The sequence below is a fragment of the Mustela erminea genome, chromosome 19, assembly GCF_009829155.1.
Source record: "Mustela erminea isolate mMusErm1 chromosome 19, mMusErm1.Pri, whole genome shotgun sequence".
Taxonomy (NCBI): Eukaryota; Metazoa; Chordata; class Mammalia; order Carnivora; family Mustelidae; genus Mustela; species Mustela erminea.
The window spans coordinates 36,775,445-36,796,500 of record NC_045632.1 but is presented as its reverse complement, the minus strand read 5'-3'; positions in this window follow the sequence as shown (position 1 = coordinate 36,796,500).

Below are 21,056 nucleotides of genomic sequence, written 5' to 3'. Positions count from 1 at the left end.
TCCTTTCTGACATCTTCAAAGCCAGCAACAGTGGGTCAAGTCACATTTACGTCTAACCCTTCTTCTGCCCTCAACTATCTCTTTGATCACAACCAGCGAAGTCTTTTAGCTTTAAACTACTCACCTGATTAAATTTAGTCAATCATGATGATCAGAGATAATTTCCACATCTCAAGGTCCATAACCTTAATCATATCTTCAGAGTCCTTTGACCAGGATAATATATGCAGAGGTGTTAAGATTTAAAGGAATGAACATCTTTGAGAGCCATTATTCCTTCTACTATATATATCTATAAAAATTCCTTATATTTCCACCCATAATTAAATTTGATACATTTATTCAACAAAACCCACAAAACTCTACTTCCCTCTAGCACTGAAACAAAATAACTCCTTTTTTAAAAGATGGGTTTAGGTAGCAGATTTCATTAAAAAATATATATTTTCTATTTTTAAATGCTTGAATCACTGCATCAGAGTAAGGTGCAAATATTATGAGGGCTCTGAAATCCTGAAAAAAAAAAAAAGGAGGAAAAAAGATCCAGAATCTTCTATCTTAAGTTCTTTCTGGTATCTTAGCTTAAGTAGTAAAATGGTGAGTAAGCATACCTGCACAATTCTAATAGTTCTTTTCCTCATTTCTTTCTTTTATCCCTCTTTATTAACCCAGATTTTTCTTTACTTCCATTCCTCCCTCTTCTTTTTTAAGCACACAATGACATAAGTAAGTTAGACATAGATATAATACACTTTCACCACTATAAACTGAAATCCATCAGATTTATATTTGAAGTCCCTGGAGTGGCATCTGTCTTGTATCATAGAGGCCAAGAGCATCCTTTCTCTTCTAAGCTCATCTCCGACATTCACTTCAAGGGGCTTGAACAATTATTCTAATTGCTCAAAGTTTGGAAATGTCTTAATTGGATGGGAAAAGCAAAAATAAACCCGGAACACCAAACTAAAGTCCCCAAGCTGATTAGAAAGAAACACAGATTAAATTCAGAAGATGAATAAACACTACCTTATGTTACAGAGACATTTCTTATGGGGGTGCCTGGGTGGCTCAGTGGGTTAAAGCCTCTGTCTTAGGGTCAGGTCATGGTCTTGGGGTCCTGGGATAGAGCCCCGCATCAAGCTCTCTGCTCAGCGGGGAGCCTGCTTCCGCCCCCTCCTCCACCCGCCTGCCTCTGTGCCTACTTGTGATCTCTCTCTCTCTCTGTCAAATAAATAAATTAATCTTTAAAAAAAAGAAAAAAACAAAAACAAAGACATTTCTTATGACCATCATCGCTATCTCTTTATGCGTGACAAAATAAATGTAAATAATATTAGTACTTTAGTACTATTCCACTAAGTACTACTTAGTGCTATTAGTATTAAGCCACTACCCTTACAACCAGAAAATATGTATTAAAAAGCAGACATCGCATAAAGTGAAACAATCTATGTAAACTATCAAGGGTATACAACATTTCTGCAAGGGTAGTATGATTATTCCTGTTTCACCGAGGAAGAAGCAGAATTTTAGATAAACTTACCAAACAGAGTGAATACATAGCTAGTGAATGTCAGAAGTTGGGGATTTTTCCTTGGGACTCTAACCACAACATGTAAGGTCCTCTTTTAAAAGCTCCTTGCTCGGCAGGGAGCCTGCTTCTCCCTCTGACTCTGCCTGCCACTCTGTCTGCCTGTGCTTGCTCTCCCTCTCTCTCTCTCTGTCAAATAAATAAATAAAATCTTAAAAGCTTCCTTTGGAAATCTTTATAGACATACTGGCAAAGACAGAAAAGGCACTCCATATTATTTTCCTAAGGTTGCTATCACAAAGTAAAACTGGGCAGGAGAGGGGAGATGAACCATGAGAGACTGCGGACTCTGAGAAAAAAAGTGAGGGTTTTGGTGGCAGGGGTGGGGAGGGAGTGGGGGGATGGGAGAGCCTGGTGGTGGGTATCAAGGAGGGCACGAATTGCATTGAGCACTGGGTGTGGTGCATAAACAATGAATCTTGGAACATTGAAAAAATTAAATAAAATCAAATATAATTGGAAAAGTAAAGTAAATAAAGTAAAAATTAAAAAAGAAAAACTGGGTAGCTTAAAACAACAGAAATGTATTTCATATTCTGAAATTTAGGGAAGTCTACACTCCAGATATTGGCAAGATTGGTGCTTTCTGAGGTCTCTGAAGAAAAATCTGTTCCCTGTCTTCCTCCTGGCTTCTGGTGATGGTCAATAAACCTGGGGATCCCGTGGCTTATAGATTCATTACTCTACTCTCTGCTTCTGTCTCCACATGGCTTCTCTCTGTGTCTCTGTGTTTTCACAGGCACTAACCTCTTGTAAGGTCATCGGCTGTATAGAAGTCTACCCTGCTCCACAATCTCATCTTAAATAATTATAGCTCCAGCAATCCTCGTTACAAATAAGTTCACATTCTAAGCTACTGGGTGCTAGTGTATCAACACATCTTTCTTAGGGTTCACAATTCAACCCATAACAGATTCCTATCTAAATATAAAACATGTTCCCCAAAAGCCTTATGGGGTCAAATCAGAGGACAACACCTGAAAAGATAATTAATCTTTACAAAATGCGAGCGGAAAATAAATAGGTCCTTGGCTTCAAGAAGAAAAGGTTATTTTTGAACAGCAGTTCTTTAATGCAGTGCTTATATTTTATTTAATAATTAATAAATGATTAATGCAGATTGCTTTCTTCCAAATAAATTATCAGAATGTGTTATAACAGATGTGAATAAATCATAGGCTCTAGTTCATGAGTTGTCTGCACAAATGTCAGGAGTATAATACATTATATTTAAATATTAGTTATGTGCTTGAAATATGGGTGAGGACTCAACCATAATATATTAACCACTATTTCTACCAATGAGTTATTAATTATTGAAATTCAACATGTTCTGAAATGGCTTTCTAGATGTTTTATTGTTTAAAGCATATATTGATACTGATTTAATTTTCATTTTAGTGGCATATAATTGAATTGTTAAAAATATCATCTATAACAATTAGAGATAGTCTAAAACATCAGCAATAGCATAAAAAAGTCATCACAGTACATTTTTTTTCTTCTTACTAAGAAACAGGATTGCTTATTCAAATGATTTAAAATCATTCACTTAATGGAAGTAACTTTTGTATACTAAAAATAATGTAGCACAAAAATCATCATGTAATTATCATCATCATCATCATCATCAATACTATTTAGTTAGTCCTGGCTATGTGACAAGCATTAAGAACAGTGTTCTAAGAAATGTCATTCCACCCTTAAAACAATCTTAGGAATGAGCTATTATTATAAATTTCCCATTTTACAAAGAGAAAATTGAGTTTTAGAGATGTTCGTTTTTTTTCTTTTTATAGCACACAGTCAGCAGAGCCGGATCAGAACTCGAGAGTCCAGGATGACATTCTTAATCTTGTATATCCCAAATGTGCTAGGCTTCATGACAAAGAAACCTGGAAAGTTTCTGCTGTGTGAGGTTGCTAATTTATTCAAACTTGTGGGATGTGTTGTCCCCCATTTGTAATCAGAAGATATTAGAGAAAACAACTAACATATGTACAGTGCATGTAATCATATGATTATTAGTGCTATACACATATGAACTCGTTTAGTCCTCAAAATAAAAAATGTGGGAGATTTCATACTCCTCCTTTACAGATGAGAAAACTGAGACACAGTGAAACTAAGTAACATCCCCAAGGTTACACAGTAATAGCTGTACTAAAATGCAAAACAAATTCTGGTTGCAGAACCTCTGTTCTTTATTACTGTATGTATGTGTAAAGGTCTGTATGTGTGTGTTAAAATAGAAGATGCACATACTCCCCCAGCTTTGAGTATCTATGACTCCCTGTTTTGTATCTGTTATCTTTTTCCTATGGCTGTCTTTCCTCAATTTCCCAAGAGCGTTTTAAGGTGATCTCTCCTGCAAGATTTTGTTGAAATAACTTTTGTCAAATGGAAAGCACTACCTAGCACTGGGAATTATTTTTCTAAGAAAAGTGAAGCACTGGGAATCATTTTTCTAAGAATGTCCTCAAGTGCATGATGGTGAATAAAATGACTGTGTAGAAGTATGGCTAGTCCAGGTTCTTCAAAGTTACTTCCACATGCCCCATTACTTCTTAATCTCCCATGGTACTCCATATGACTCACAGGCCCCAGTCTCGTTCAGCTTACTGAATGCCAAATGCATGTTTTTTGTCTTACACAAGGTACTTCTCTGTACCTTGGCCTACATTCCAAAATCTAACATCATGATAAACACATTGGAGGAATTCTGGAAAAATGAAATGATCACATAAAATAGGTGTAATCTGTTGATTATCTTTTTTCTTGGGTATTTTTGTCCAAGAACGGTATTTCTTTTGTATATATCATCATAGTTTTAATTAACAACCATCAAGTGGCTGAGAGTATAGCTCTGGCCCAAATCCATTTTATCTTTTTCTTGGATCTATTGCTAGCCTACATTTACCAACTACTCCGACCATCATGTGACAAGCCCATATTATATACACAGAACTGAAGCTCACTAACAACCAGGAATGGCTTACAAAAATCCCCACGGTTCTTTGCTATTCTTCATTCCCTTCCTGGATTCCTTGACAGTCTTGATCCCCTCTTACAATACAATATAGAGTGCAGTGGTTTTTCAGAATACAGCAAAACCACAAGAAAAAAGGGCACCTTCACTTTGCCACTTGGAATAGAATTGCCTACTCATTTTGATTTTAGGTGGGTAAAAATAAACTTCTCTCATGTTTGAGTAGACACATTCTTGAGGCACTTGTTTCAAGAGCCACTGTTATACTAAATTATACATAAACTGAAAAAAAAATAAGTGGTTGAAAGTTGCCATTGTTGAAGAAGATGCTGGGGAGAAGCATCATTCCTCCAACTCCCAGCTAGCTAAACTTGTTCTTGCACACATTTCTGCTAACCTCTCCAAACCTCTCCAGCTTCATCTCATGTGGTCTTTTCTCAGGTCGGCTAAAGGAGAATTCTGGTGGCTCTTCAGTCACTTAAGCATCTACCTTCAGCTCAGGTCCTGATCCCAGAGCCCTGGGACGAGGCTTCCTGCCCAGGGGGAGGTCTGCATCTCCCACCTCCTCTGTTTCTCCCTGCCAGTTGTGCTCTGTCAAATAAATAAATAAATAAATAAATAAATAAATAAATAAATAAATAAATCTTTAAAAAATTTTAAAAGATTAATAAATTTAAGGAGAATTCTAAAAATAAAATAAAATCTATCTCCTTCTCTCTACATATATAGATAGATAAAGATATACAGATATAAAATTCTTCCCTCTCTATTTCTGTTTTGTAGACCTAGAGTGTTTTTCCCCAGCATCTTTTAATAGCTACCTTTCTAAACTTTCTAAACTTTAAGGTATCATTACAAATGTGGAGACTGCACTCCCTGGTACCACAGGCCACTCTGCCAAAGGTTGGTCATATGATACTGGGCTTAAGTACTCAGGCTCTAGAGCTGTGTTATCCAAAACAGAAACTTTTAGCCACCTGTGACTGTGTCCTCAGTTCCAGTACCAGCATCCACATGCTGAATAGCTACATGAGACTATGGCCACCATATTGGGCAGACTAGATTGTAAACATTTTTTTTAAAGATTTTATTTATTTATTTATTTATCTGACAGACAGAGATCACAAGCAGGCAGAGAGGCAGACAGAGAGAGAGGAAGGGAAGCAGGCTCCCTGCCGAGGAGGGAGCCTGACATGGGGCTCGATCCCAGGACCCTGCAATCATGACCTGAGCCGAAGGCAGAGGCCCCAACCCACTGAGCCACCTAGGTGCCCCAATTATAAACATTTTTATCACCACAGATAATTCTATTGAATAGCACTGCTCTAAAGACATCCCTGGGACTACAAAGGATAGACTTTGCTTCTCTGTACCTATGTTTCCCAAATATCTCAAATAGATATTGTGGATACTAAATGAGATATTATGGGGCACCTGGGTAGCTCAGTTGCTTAATTGGCTGCCTTTGGCTCAGGTCATAATCTCAGGCTCCCATGTTGGGCTCCTTGCTCAGCAGAGAGCCTGCTTCTTCCTCACTCTCAGCTCTCTGCTCCTGCTTTATCTTTTGCTCTCTTTCTCTGTCTCTCAAATAAATGAACTCTTTAAAAACAAATGAGGGCACCTGGGTGGCTCAGTGGGTTAAGCCTCTGCCTTCGGCTCACATCATGATCTCAGGGTCCTGGGATCAAGTCCTGCATCGGGTTGTCTGCTCAGCAGGGAGCCTGCTTCCTCCTCTCTCTCTCTGCCTGCCTCTCTGCCTACTTGTGATCTCTCTGTCAAATAAATAAATAAAATCTGTTTTAAAATAAAAACAAATGAATAAATGAATGAATGAATGGATGGATGGATGGATGAATAAATAAATAAATAAGATAGTATATGGGAAATACTTAAAACAGTGCCTAGTAAATAACTGGTACTTAAAAATGATTGGGTATTATTTAAAAAAAATTTTAAAGATCTTATTTATCTATTTGACAGAGAGAGCAATAACAATTAGGCAGAGAGGCAGGCAGAGAGAGAGGGAAGCAGCTTCCCTGCTGAGCAGAAAGTCCAATGCAGGGCTGGATCCCAGGACTCTGAGATCATGGCCTGAGCTGAAAGAAGAGGCTTAACGCACTGAGCCACCCAGGTGCCCTTAGATATTACTTTTCTCTCTCACCACATGTTGCAGGTCTCTGTAAGCTTCTTCCAATAGCCTCAGTCCTAGGCAACTTTTACAGGCCCATAATGCCTTACCATATCTTATTTCTTGTTCTTATTCTCATTTTACCATTTAATCCTTTTCCTTGTATCTGATATTTGGCCAAACTTCTGGCTACCATTTTTACTTCCATTTGTGAAAATAATTTTAAGCTTTTCTGACTAAGCTGTCTCAGAATGCTGGAGGTGAACACTTTTTTTTTTCTTATTAAAGTCTTAATTCTACGTTCCAAAGACAGAACTTTCAACAGATTCTTGTTCTCCCAGAAAATTTCTTTTTAAATAAAGAAGACTTCATTATAAGTAAACCAAAAGTGCATTTGAGTGCTACTTCCCACCACTTCCAGAATCCAGTGTGAAGGAATTCTTGGGGATACCCCAAATAGAAATAAGAACAGGAGGATCCACCACTCCTTACAGAGTGTAGGGAGAGAAGAGAGAGGAAGCTCTTTCAGATGTTTCCTCACTATGGTCACTGGGACTTTGTCACTTCACACTGATGCCCCAACGCCACATAAAATTCTAAAAAATATAATTGTAATTATTTGACCCAGAGTCTATTTCTAGCTATTTGGGTTGTACTACAGAGAAAACCTGAATAACCACTATTTTACAGTCTACCTGGATGTGGTTGTTATAGAAACAGTACAGGGCTTAATGAATATGTCTGGCCCATTCACAAGAAGCCAAGCAATCCTTTAGATATCACTAAAAGCCAAGCTCTCCTTACACTTTAATATACTATTTGCATCTTTATTCCATTTATTCCTTAGCAGTGTTGTATCATCTCGCTTAGAACTTAATGTCTACAGGGGGGCAGTTTAATGACCCGAAGGAGAGACTTGCTCACAAAATGGATTGTTCTGGGTATCTCTACAAACAACACATCCTTGCTTAACTGGTCAAGCCCTTAAAACCTATGTAAGTTATTACTACTAACAGTAAATTCTATGATGATTCCTAGATCTCACTGAATGCCCTGCATGTTAAGCATATTCCTTGGTCTTTATAACAGACAAAATAATAACTATCTGTAAGTATTGAGAGAATGAGAGGTAATTCATTTCGATGAACAGCAATAAGCCTAGGAAGGGTAAGAAATTCATACAAGGTTGTACCCCTAGCAAGAACAGCAGCTGAATTTGAGGTCTATCACTACCAGCTCCAAGTTTATGCTTTAGAGAAGTGGCTAAAGGCAAAGCTTTCCCAGTCAATACAAAAGAAGGATTATCAGGCACTGTAAAGCAAATCCTCTAGGATAGGGTATAGGTTTTCAATCTGGAAGTGCTTAATGATTGCCTCCAGAGCTCCTCAAAGACTTCCTAATTCTAAATCTTCAGGGGGAGAATCTGGGAATGTGCATTTTAACAAGCCAGCAAGGTGATTCAGTTATCTCTTCTTTTAGAGATCAAGTGCTAGAGAGAGAATTATAGTTTCCTTACCTTGTTTTGAGACAAATGTGCTCAATGAAAGTAAAATTGCAGATGGTGAGCAGGCCTACCGAGGGCAGTCAATGCTAGTTTTCTCAGAGATCTTATGATAGAGAAAAAAAATAGGGAAGCAAGGGTTTCTAACTTACTAAAACAAGGGAAAAGTTGCATAATAAACATTCATGCATTCACTCAGTAAGTACGGATTCTAGACAGAGACTGTGCTAGGTATATGGCTTACAATAGGGATTTTATGGAAACTGCATTCAAACGAATAAGAGTAAAGAGTCAATTTCTGCAAATTGAGAAGATAGCTCTAATAAAGGATACAGAAACAGGTCTTGGGATCTGAGGCATGCAAAAAAAATGACAGAACATCAGTACATCATCTTGGATCTACTGAGTGCTAGCTAGGGAAGACAAACCCTCCACTGCCGTCTACGTAAGCCCTGGTTCCCAGAATGGTGATGCCGGTACTGGTCATATAAGATTTTTGGATAGCACAGTATAAAGCAGGCTTTGAGGAATACAGATCTGGTTTTGCATCCCAGCCTCTAATGGTTGTACAACCTTACTCAATTTACTTAATTTCTCTGAGTTGTAATTTTCTTCTCTGTATAATATGGATAATAACATTATTTATCCTCTAGTGTTTTGTAATGATTGAATAAGAACACATTTATTATCTCATTTAATCATTACTTCAAAGTATTTAGAAAACACTTTGAAATATAGTAGAAAATAGGGCCAAGAATAAATCTATTTTCTTTTCCCTTTACATTAACCTCTTAAATTGCCTCATTTAACCTCATGGTCTTAAATAACATTACTATCACAGTGACTCCCTTGAGCTTTAAACTAAATATTTCAACTTCCCAATTGAAATCTCATCATGGGTACTTAATAGTTATCTTAAAGCTAATATATCTCCCCAAATTAATACATACAAACCCAGACTTTTTATCATTTCATATTGCTTATCCCTGAATTATTAGCATCTTAGAAAACAGGACCGTAAGTCTGGCAAAATGAACTTATCTCGATTCTTCTCTTTTAATCTAACACTATAACCAGTCCCTTTGGAAAATCCTGTTAGTTCTTTCTTTGTGAAATGTGTTTCAAATACGACCACTTCCTCCTGGCTCTGTGTCCCATTCAAGCCACCATCATCTCCTTGACACAGTTTCCCAAGTCATATTCCAGTCTCATTCAGGTCTTGACACTGGCTATGGTTTCTCCTTTACTTAATGACCAGAGTAATCAGTATTTCACGAAATTCAGTCACATCATCATCCTACTCAAAACCTTCCAATGCTTCTGTATTCCAGTTAAAGTAAAATCCATTTTATTTATGCTAACCCACATTTCTTTTTAAAAAAGATTTTATTTATTTATTTGAGAGAGAGAGAGTAAACAGTGAGCATGACTGAGGGCAGGGGGCAGAGGGAAAGGGAGAAGAAGCAAGGAGCCTGCCATGGGGCCGGGATCATGACCTGAGCCAAAGGCAGATGCTTAATCAACTGAGCCACACAGATGCCCCAAATACAAACCTACATTTTTTAAAAAATTAATTAATTAATTAATTAATTAGACAGAGAGAGATCACAAGTAGGCAGAGAGGCAGGCAGAGAGAGAGGAAGGGAAGCAGGCTCCCTGCTGAGCAGAGAGCCCGATGCAGGGCTCGATCCCAGGACCCTGAGATTGTGACCTGAGCTGAAGGCAGAGGCTTTTAACCCACTGAGCCACCCAGGCGCCGCAAACCCACATTTCTAATATGATCTGCCCACTGCCCACTTCTCTGACTTTACCATGCTGCCCACATTTTCAGTTACCCAGTGTTTTCAGTTATTTTTCCAACCGGCAAAAGGAATGCTTATTTCCACCAGAGCAGTTTCCCATGCGTGGCTATCTTTGCTTTGATCCTTCATACCATTTGTGTCCCTTTTCACACGCTCCATGTGAAAGAGGAAGAATGTACAATAGACATTAAAAATAATTTATGAAGTCAAAACTCTAAGAAAAGGGAGGTCAGAGGTGTTTAGTCAGGAAGAAACCTCTCTAAATTTTTAGCCAGGTTGAGGGTACACTTAACACAATCTCGGTCACAGGATAAATAAAGGTTCTGACCTCAGGTCTTCTATAAAGCAATATAATCACAATACTGCTAATTGGCTGCTCTGGTATAATATTATGTGACAAATACTACTGGGGTAGTCATTAGTAATGTTCACCAAATATACCTCGCTTTCTGCTTTGGGGCACGTAGCAGGATGGCATGTTAAGGAGTAGATGGGGTAATGTGAATGGTTTTGTCTGATGCGTCGTAGGGAGAGATGACAGATGCCACTGCCGAGCTGAAGGGCTCAACTGATGGTGTGTCAGCCCCCACTAAGACAGCCTGTAATATAATATAATAAATCTGAAAGGGAGCTGTTCAGACCAATTTCCACAGCAGGAGGACAGGAAGCTGAGTCCAAGCCGGTCTGCAACGGACTGCAGAATGAGCAGACACAAACTTTCGCTGAGCAAAGCTGTTTCTTATCAAGGCATTCTGGGTTGTTTTAGCATCATTTAGATACCCCCTCTCCACGGAAATCATCTTAACCGAATTCAATCAGGAAAACAAAGCAAAATAGAAAAACAGAGTCCTCCAAAGTTCCAACACCATCCACTGAAACAAAAGAACATCGGTACAGGCTCCAATTCATGAAAAAATGCTGTGTGTGGGAAGGGTATGGGAGCTAAGGATGTGAGCTTGAAACACTGGCCTCTCTTCTATTATTATTTTTTTTAAGATTTTATTTATTTATCAGAGAGAGAGGGCGAGAGAGCAAGCACAGGCAGACAGAATGGCAAGGAGAGGAGAGGGAGAAGCAGGCCCCCTGCAGAGCAAGGAGCCCGATGCGGGACTCGATCCTAGGACGCCAGGATCACGACCCAAGCCGAAGGCAGCCGCTTAACCAACTGAGCCACCCAGGCGGTCCCTCTCTTCTATTATTAAAAGGCATTTATTTTTCCTTGTTCATTTTTGATAGAAATATGAGCCATCAATTTTCTTTTATTTCAAGATCTTATAGATTTTCTACAATTCTACCACAACAAAAACACTTATATTTCATTATTACAAATTCCACAGGGAACTCTCTTTCATACTCCTTCTCAATTTCATTACATAATTAAAATGGGGAACTGGCCTTAGGGAAATAATAAAATATGCTAGGATATACTTGTCTTAAGTAAATATGTAGAAGGTATATTTTTATTGAATATTTTAGATTACTTTAGCTTCTTTTTAAAATTATACCTAATGACCTGACACGGACAATTACAGAAACTTGGGCATTAATGCCCTCTGAATGGTAATTATATTTTAATTAAAATGCCAAAGTGATGGAAAGGTGAAGAATAAGCTATTTACTGTGTGGAGTCTAAACAATGAAATAAATGGGGAAAAAGACTTAAGTTTTTATGATGTTTTTCTAGTAACGCTGAAAAAGTGATACGGAGAGCAATTATTTTTTTTCCCAAAAAACGGTAATACATAAATAGAAGCAAATTAAATCTACCACTCAGCAAATTTCATTTGCCATGGGGAGATTAATATGAAAAGGGCCTCTGAATTTTTATCAGAGCAGAAAACTTAATAGGATATTTCAAAAATTCAGCTCTGGCTGGCTTGAGGATAGATAATGGAATTTTGCAGCTTAAATCTTGAGGTCACTATTTCAAAAATGCCCCAAGTTGGCAGTAACTAAAAGGCATTACTATCTGATGGCACTGCAGTGCCTATGTGAAATGAATTACTAGTCTCCCTCTGATGGTTACCAGATAGGATTCTAATACCATCTGAGCAACTGGAGCTAATTGGCCCAATTGCTGGTATTTCAAGGAGGCATTCAACAACGGAAAATGGAATTACATTCTTGCCCTGTACTTGGTTGCTTTGCCGTGATGGGAAGGACAGGTGTGAAGTTTATCTGGGCTTATCTTCAGCTTTGATATAAATAAATCAAAGATGAGTTCTGGCAGCTCATGCCTTTACCCCTCAGGGTCTTAGACATCTGGCTTATTAAGTTGAGGAGGCTGTGTCTTGCCCCTTTGCCTGGAAGGAGGCCTGTGGCAATGAAATGGTGATGTGTAGGGCCTTGGGACCCATGGATAAAGGACTTTCTTGAGGGTACGGGAATTTGGGGAGTTGATAGGGCCGCCTGTTCTTATTACTCAGCTAGTACAAAACTGACTCTAGCATTCCAGATTGGGAGAGGAGGAGGGGGGACTGAATTAAACAGATGTGTGAGTGAGGGGCAAGCACTAACCATCACACTGTCCTCCGGCCGAGACAGTGAATATGTAAGAGCATCGGTCCAAGAGCCAACAGCCTGGATTCAAATACTGGTTCTAGCATGAAATAACAAGACCTCAGGCATGTCCCTTATCCTCCCCGCAAAAGCCTCAATTCCTCACTCTTGTAGGACTCCTGTGAGATTAAAATAGTTAATGAACATACATGTAACCAGTCTGACATTCAGTAAACACCAAATAACACTGGTTATAGCATTGTTATCACAACCAATAGGTGGTTATTATTATTGTTGTGGTTATTTTCAACAACTGTCTTGCAAAAACTACCTCCTAGGCTTGTTATGAGGTTCAACAGACATAAAAAAAAGAAAAAAGGTGGAATGTAAGAAGTTCCATGCAAATTCAGGATTTTAATAATTGTAACAGTATCTGGTTTATTTTTAGTTTTGTGTATTATCATATGTTACTTCTCAAATACATCTTATTCCTGAGATTTCAGACAATGGCATCAGGGACCGCTTAACACTCTGGGCAGAGAGTAAAGCTGAAGCAAACAGTAAGAGGAATAAAGAGGAGCTTGTGGAAAACCTTTGGGAAATATGAGACCTCTCATTGCCTCAAGCAGATTCCCTAGTGCTCTGGGTTAGCAGGACTGCCTGGTCACCAAGCATTTTTTTGTACATACTGTTTATTGGAGCCCGTAGGTATTAAATTATTTCATCAAGCAGTCCTGTAACTTTGCAGCTCCCTGGTGGGTCTTCTAATCTCAGATTATGTTCACCCATCGAGCTATGATTGCTGGAAGCGTTATTACTATTTCTCATTACGCTATCTCCTGAGCCCTCTTTTATCCCTTTGTTAAAATTGTTCCACTGAGAATATTTTTTTTTTTTAACTCAAATTGAATTTCCTTTCTGACTCCCCACCATGATGTCAGAGTTCCAGGTTCCTAAAGATCTCTTAAAAATTCAAAGGGAAAACAAAATGTATGAGTTGAGTAAGATTTCTTTTCTTGAAAATAAGTTCCTTTTTTCTATTCATTCCACATGTATTTATCAGTCCTGGATCTGATCCCACAGATGGAATGTACACATACACACACTGAATGTCATAGAGAATAAGGAGCCAGCTCGATGACTTCTGTTGATTTTAATTCAGAATGTTTTTCCAATAAAACAGAATTTAAATTAATAGGCTCCCCCCGCCATGTGTTTAAATTACAGCTTCTGTTTCATTGATCTCCTTTACTCTTACTATCGACCTCGTTCCTTTTTTTTTTGAGTGACATTCTTAATATATGAAAATTTACTATGCAGTATAGAAGTGACTTATATTATACAAGAGAGACCAAAAAGAGTATGTCAGTGGCATATTTTGCACTGAATGACATATGAATTGAGTCTTCTTTGGGCATATATAAGGGGTGAACTCCCTGCCTGGTGTTTTATCTCTAAAAACACTCTCCTTTTATCTCTCATCAGATACTATTTTGGCTTCCTGCATATGCCCAGCTCTTGATTACTAAAAGCAGGTCTTGATCAGAAAACATCTAACTACCTCACTTATTCTTCTTTGGGGTTCACTCATCTTACAGACCTTGCAACTTACCCACCCCAAAAAAGACCACATTTTCTAAAGCCCAAACCCAAAGGCTAAGAACCTGTGTTTCCATGTATTAAAAGATACACAGGCAAAAAAAAAAAAAAATACACAGGCACTGGAATTTCTTATGATAAATACAATCTATGTGTTGAAGTAAGGGAAGGCATTTCCTAGAAAATTTAGGATTTGTGGATACTAGACCAAATTCACCTAGGATGTTTAGTTTTCATACTACATTCTAAGGACAAAGGCAAACTAACACATTTTAAGAAACAAGAACTGGTCCATGAAAAGTAACAGCTAATTGTAATCTTCCTAAGGACTGGACTATTCCTGTTTCCCAGCAGAGTATTATCTAGTGATCACTACACTTCCTAGCACACAGTAGAAACTCAATAAATACTTGTTGAAGAAAAAGAAAGGGACAGGTGACAGCCGCAAACAAAATCACAAATTTGCTGAAGGCTATGGAGGACAGAGGAATAGATAGACATGATTTTTGAGGACAAGGCAGCAAATTTCCGGACTCCTGTTATCTTGCCCTATGACATCTACAATGTATGTCATCAAATGGAACACAAATTTCCTAGGAATGCTCTTTCTGGAACATTTCTTTTATTGAACCACTAACCCACATATAATTTAGTCTAAACAGCAGATTCTGTCAATTCTTGCTCCACTTCCAGGCAAATATTCTAAAGACGGATAGCACACTTCGACTTCCCTCTTAAGTATCCAGAAGTCATCATCTCATCAGACATTATCTTAACACTTCTTTTGAGATTTAGTTCCAGTCTCCTTCATGCAATTAATATATTTATCACAAACATCCTGTGTATCAGGAACAACTCAAAAAACCTCAGCACAGGATAATTCATAGAATCCTCTTAACAAATTACAATGTGCCCATGATTAGTCTCTCTGACTAACATGGGAAAGAAGCCTGGAAAAGTTTAACTGAAAAAAAAAAAAAACTGGGGAAAAAAAAAAGAAAAGTTTAACTGAATTTCTACTATGAGCCAATCATTATCTTAAAGGGCGCTAAAACAGTAATGAGGTACATATATGGTATCCTCCCATGAAGATACATATGGAGTAGACAGACATATACATAAATATAAGTAATAAGGAAAGTGCTGCACTTGCATGTTCACTGCATAATGATTAACAAAAATACTCTGGATTGCAGGTTACTATGCTCCCAAACTTCATTCTGTCATTATATACCTGGAGAGTCTTGGGAAATGATTAAACTCTTCTATGCCTTATTTTCCTCTTCTAAATAATAAAGGTGATATTTACATTCATCTCCAAGAGTTGCCATGAGAAGCAAAAACCAGGGATGCATGTGAATGGCTAGCACATATTCATTTCTTCATAGTCAAATGATAATAATGTTATTATTACCAGTAAGTCATTATTGTTGTTTTCAGAAAAGAATAACAAATTGTCTACTAATGAATTAGAGCAGCTGTCATAAGGAAGATGTATTTGAGATGACTATAAGGGTGAGTAGGTGCTGTCCCGATGCTGCGGCCGACGATATTTAATCCTGACAGTTGGAACAGCATGCGCAATGATTAGAGCAGTAAAATTGAATTTCCTATAAACGCTGACCTCCAAGTCAGAAACATGGACAGACACTCTTCCTGTTGACCACAACAAGACCAGTACTCCTTAGAAGATGAATTATACAATTTGGATCATTGATCATACAGAAATTCATTGTCAGCTTGACTTTTAAGATTTGCCAGGTATTAGAAGAGCTTATTTATAGAAAGCAGATGGCTTTTTGTCATTTAATTCACTGAAATTTACTTAGTATGAAGAAGGGGGAAATCAAGCTGGCTCCATGATAAAAGCTCTCTAAATACATTAGCTCACTGAGTGGACTGCAGAGGGACAAATAGAGCACTGCTTTTAAAATGAATTAGTCTTCTTTTATGTTTCAGAAGAGATAAGACCAAAGTCCTCAGCAGTGAATGATAACATGAGTAGAAGCAATTTCAGAATTTGCTTTATCAAATGCTGAATCCTCTCTCATTCCATGGACCATAGCGCTGTCTTTCTTATGAAGTGCCCTCACTGTTTTTCTAGAATGGATCAAGTTCAAACAACAGAGCCTTATTTCAAACCCCAGACCCATTCCATTTCAATTCTCAGATTTCTGCCTTATCTACTTCCCCCCTCCCCAATCAAAACTCCAGTTGGGTGTCCTCTCTTCTAGCATTACAAAGCACCTTTTGCTTTTTTTTGCTCTAACATGTATCCTGCTTCCTTTCAAGTACCGCCCAAATTATTCATTCAACTGTTATTTTTCTATTCTGTATTTCAACATGATATTTAAGCTCATGAATGTATTCTTTCCATTCTGTTGGTCTCTGTCTCTCCTTTCCTCCTTCCCTTCCTTGCCCTCTTTCTCCTAACCACCTCGTGCCTAGTGGGCACTATTTAAGAAAGTGCAACTTTGGAGGCAATAGCTCTGTGTTCTGATTGTAGTCCTTTTATTTGTGATGTGTGAATCTTACAAAAGAGTATTTTTTTGTCTGTAATTGTCTAATCTGTAAGTAGTTGTGGAATGGTTGTGAGGAATAAATAAGACAATGCATGCAAACCTGCAAACCGTGCCTGGGAAGATACACTTATTACTCTTCATTGCTGTTTACATTTGATACACATTATCAAATCCTAACTAGTTCTCACCACTGATAGTTATCAGGGATATAAAGATAGAAAACCCATGGTATTTTCCCTGAAGGAGCTCACTACCTAGGTTTAGAAAAGCTCAAAGTGACATTATCTTACAATAAAAGATAGGCTTGAACAGGTAGACAGATAATGAAGAGTGAAACACAATCTTTTGATTCTTTCAATAAACAACTTAGAGCACTTCAATTTGCAAGGGAAGGCAATTTTGTCTTAATCTGCATGCGCTGGAGACGGCCTGGAGTTGCCTATGTGGAAACCTGCACTGAACTGTAAGATTGCTCAAAGGATCACGTTAATGATCTTTGGCAGGGACGTGGGATGAAGGAGGAGGTAGAAAAATCACCTCATGTGTTTGCCTGTGATTGATACTTTGAGGAAAATGAAGATGCCTCGCAGTCACTGACCTGCAGAACCTTACGGTACCTCAGTAAGAAGAAGGAATAAGTTATGGGGAAGGCAAGGCTTCCTGGAGAAATATCTTGGAAACGCTGTCATCTTGGCCTTTTGAAGGTTAGCTAGGATGGGAAGAACTCAAGATTTGCTTCAGAGCGCCGCGCAAGAGTTGGTCAAGAGTTTGCCAAACCCAAATCACTACCTGCTTTGCCTGCTTTCTGTTTTTATTCTCCCACTGCTTTATCCAAACAGCAGTCAGCATACTCCTTCAAAAAGGCAATTCTTTTTATGCCACTCTCCTGCTCAGAACTCTCGAATGGTGTAGTGTTTCGGTTTGGTTTGGTTTGGTTTTTTATAATCAGTAGTTACAAGAACCTACAAGAACTCTACCTCCTTATCTCTGCAGCCTCCGCCTTTCAACTTTAAGACCTTCCACACGACTTTTTCTCATTCAGTCTCGCTGTACCTCTCATTTCTGCCAATACTTCTCTCTCTCTCCCAATCTCTCCTGCTCTCTCTCTTTTTTTTTTTTTAAGATTTTATTTATTTATTTGACAGACAGAGATCACAAGTAGGCAGAGAGGTAGAGAGAGAGAGGAGGAAGCAGGCTCCCCACTGAGCAGAGAGCCCGATGTGGGGCTCAATCCCAGGACCCCGGATCAAGACCCGAGCTGAAAGCAGAGGCCTTAACCCACTGCGCACCACCCCCCTCTTTTTTTCCCTCATCTCAAAAACGTGACCTGTGCTACTGCATTTGACTAGAATGCTCCTGTCTTTTCCTTGCCTGGTGATCTGGACTCAACCTTCAGGTCTCTGATTAAACATCCTTCCTCATGGAAGTCTTTCTGACACACTGTATCGCCCACTGTAGTAAACAAACAAACAAGGCGTTGGCATGGTTAAGGTATGTTTATAGCAAAATATGTATGTTAGATTATTTTCTCTTTCCTACTCACCCTCAAGTATCAAGAGAATATAGGAATTCTATTTTTTTTTCAATACTTTATCCTAGGACTTGATATTATATCTGGCACTTGATAAAGATGTTTTTCCTTTTTTAAAAAATTATTTTTATTAACGTATAATGTATTATTTGCCCCACCAGTACAGGTCTGTGAATCATCAGGTTTACACTGTTTTTCCCTTTAATAATGAAGTGATTGACCGATCTTTGTTCCTGTTGCAAAAGACCCTAAAGGAATGGGGATTTCTATAGTAGTCTAAGTGGTTGTATTTCTTCACACCAGAACAACTTCTCTCCATTCTCCAATTAGATGAAAAATTTCTTGAGAGTCCCTGAAATCTGGGATTAGTCACAAGAGGATTTGATCTTTAACCAGAATGATGATGGCTCAGAGGGTAGATGATTATAGCTTAGCATATCACAAGAGGACTGAAGCGAGTGAACACAGATTTGGCATTCTGAGACTTGTTGAAGCAAAGTGAACACCCCTTTGTCAATCTTGATAAAGGTCAGATTATAAGAAATCAAAGCAAGTACTATTTAACCCAGTAGGTAGCATATCTATACCGCTATTTTCCCTAGAGCCTGAGAATATAAATAGTTGAAAGAAGATTCAGAGAAATTAACTGATCCGGAATACAGTAACATATCATTATATGCCATCAGGTATCAGCTTCTTCCCATGATTCTTTTCTTCTTCTTTTTTGTTCTTCCTGCAAGTACAATGAACAGAATTTTCACTTTTCTTAGTCTCTTAGATCTACCTGTTTCTTGGAAATTGTTATGAGTGCCTAAAGGCCAATAAACTAAACTGTTTGAGAAGAAACCACAAATTACTTCAATAAACTCACACAGTCCTTACATGTTTTTAAAGAGGGAACCGAATGGACAGTATGTGAGGAAGTGACTATCCTCATCCCAAGTCCTGCTCCTGAAATGGGTCTACTCTTCTAGCTTTTACATAAATATGAGTGTCTCCGCCTCATTAACCTCCAGGTCATGCATGAGCCCACTTTCAGATACCTCAGATGACCAGCCAAAAATCAGACCAGAGACATTAAGCCCAATTCAATAACCTTTGTTGTAGGTAAGGGTGAGCTCTCTCTATGTCACACTTGTATTCAGGGGTCAAGCAAACACAACCCGCAGGTCAAATCTGCAGGCAGCCAGTTTTTGTAAACAAAGTTTTATTGTAATGCAGTCATGGACATTCGATTATGTACTGCCCATGGCTACATTCGCTACAAAGGCCAAGTTGCATACTTGAGACATCTACCGTAAGAAGCCAAAAACAAACTAGACCTTCACAGAAAATATGTGCTGACCCCTGAAAGTATATAAGGTCCTATTAGAACACCAATTGGTCTCAGTGGTAGGGGACTGAGGAAAGGCTGTCTACTTCCTGAGGCTAGTATTGTAGAAATAGCTGTAGGTACATAGTAATAAATAGGTAAGAGATCCTTAAGTAATACTGAATTTTGAAGTAGAAGGTTTGAGGATCTTAGCATTCTCTTCAGTGTCAGTAATGGAGAAAAAAAAAATCTCAATTTGAGGAAGGGGTTTCAGTTGGACTAATTGGATATGTTGAACTTTGGGCATCGATGGAAAGTGACAAAGAAGTTTCTAGAAGCTCATCAAAAGCTGGAATCACATCTTAAGCCTACCGGATAGCACAGTACCTAAGCCAGGTATGTTTCCTGAGAAAACCATATATTATTCATCCAATGATTACTCAGCACTTAGTGTTTAAAAAAAAAAGTACCAGATCACTGAGTAGTCCAGTAAGTGAAACTTAAACTTTAAGCTTGGAAATAGATGTTTGGTCACTTATTTTGCTTTTAATGAAAATCTTTTTCTTCTTAATTGTACATATATCATCTAAAATGAAGGAGACTTAACCTCACTTAATAGTAGGTTACATAACCTCCTGTGACCCCAAATCCTCTCATGTAAGACAGAGATGATCATGCTTATTAATTCACTGGGTTGTAAGTATTAAAGTAGTTCATTTTTTAAAGGATTATTTATTTATTTGTTTATTTGAGAGAGATGGAGAGAGAATACCAGTAGGGGGGAGGAGCAAAGAGAGAGGGAGAAGGAGAAGCAGATTCCCCGCTTAGCAGGGAGCCTGATACAGGGCCCCACTCCAGGACCCGGGGATCATGATCTGAGCTTAAGGCAGACATTTAACCTACTGAGCCACCCAGGAATTCCATTAAAGTAGTCACTATGTTCAAAAGTCAAAATATTTTTTTTTTTGGTATAGAGAATATACTTAAACAACAATACAGTGATAAATCCATTCTCCTTGTTAAGAGATGCATTAGGCTCTATTAAATGGTTGCAGTAAAAACTATCTCACTAATGCACACATCCTGTTTTTCAGACATGTTCCATGCATGCAACTGGTGGCTGCTTAAACTTGCTGCAAAGCCACTTCATTTTTTATCCGTATGCTGTTTGTCTTAGGAAAAAAAAGCTGCCTTCAGCTAGCTTCCACTTTTCATCAGTTTCTTCCTTGTTCCTCAACTTACCTCTCTTCTACATTATGTTTGCTTCTGTAAGCTTCTTTTCTTCTTCATTTGTTACCTTTTCTTGTTCTCCACAACACTAGAGTTTAGATTTCATACCTTAAATGAGGGCCAGTATATTGTGAGCATACTTCATACACCTAAAGCTCTGGCCAGATACTCATTTTTATTATCAATTTAAAATGGTTCGGATGTTTTGAAGGATTGGAAAGTATCTGAGAGTTAAAAAGAGATATTCCTTGAAACTTTATTTAAAATGATCTATTAAAAAAAATTTTAAATTACTTAATAGTCCAACAGAATGAAGTATTTTAATTTGTCACTGTTTCCTAAAATGCTGTAT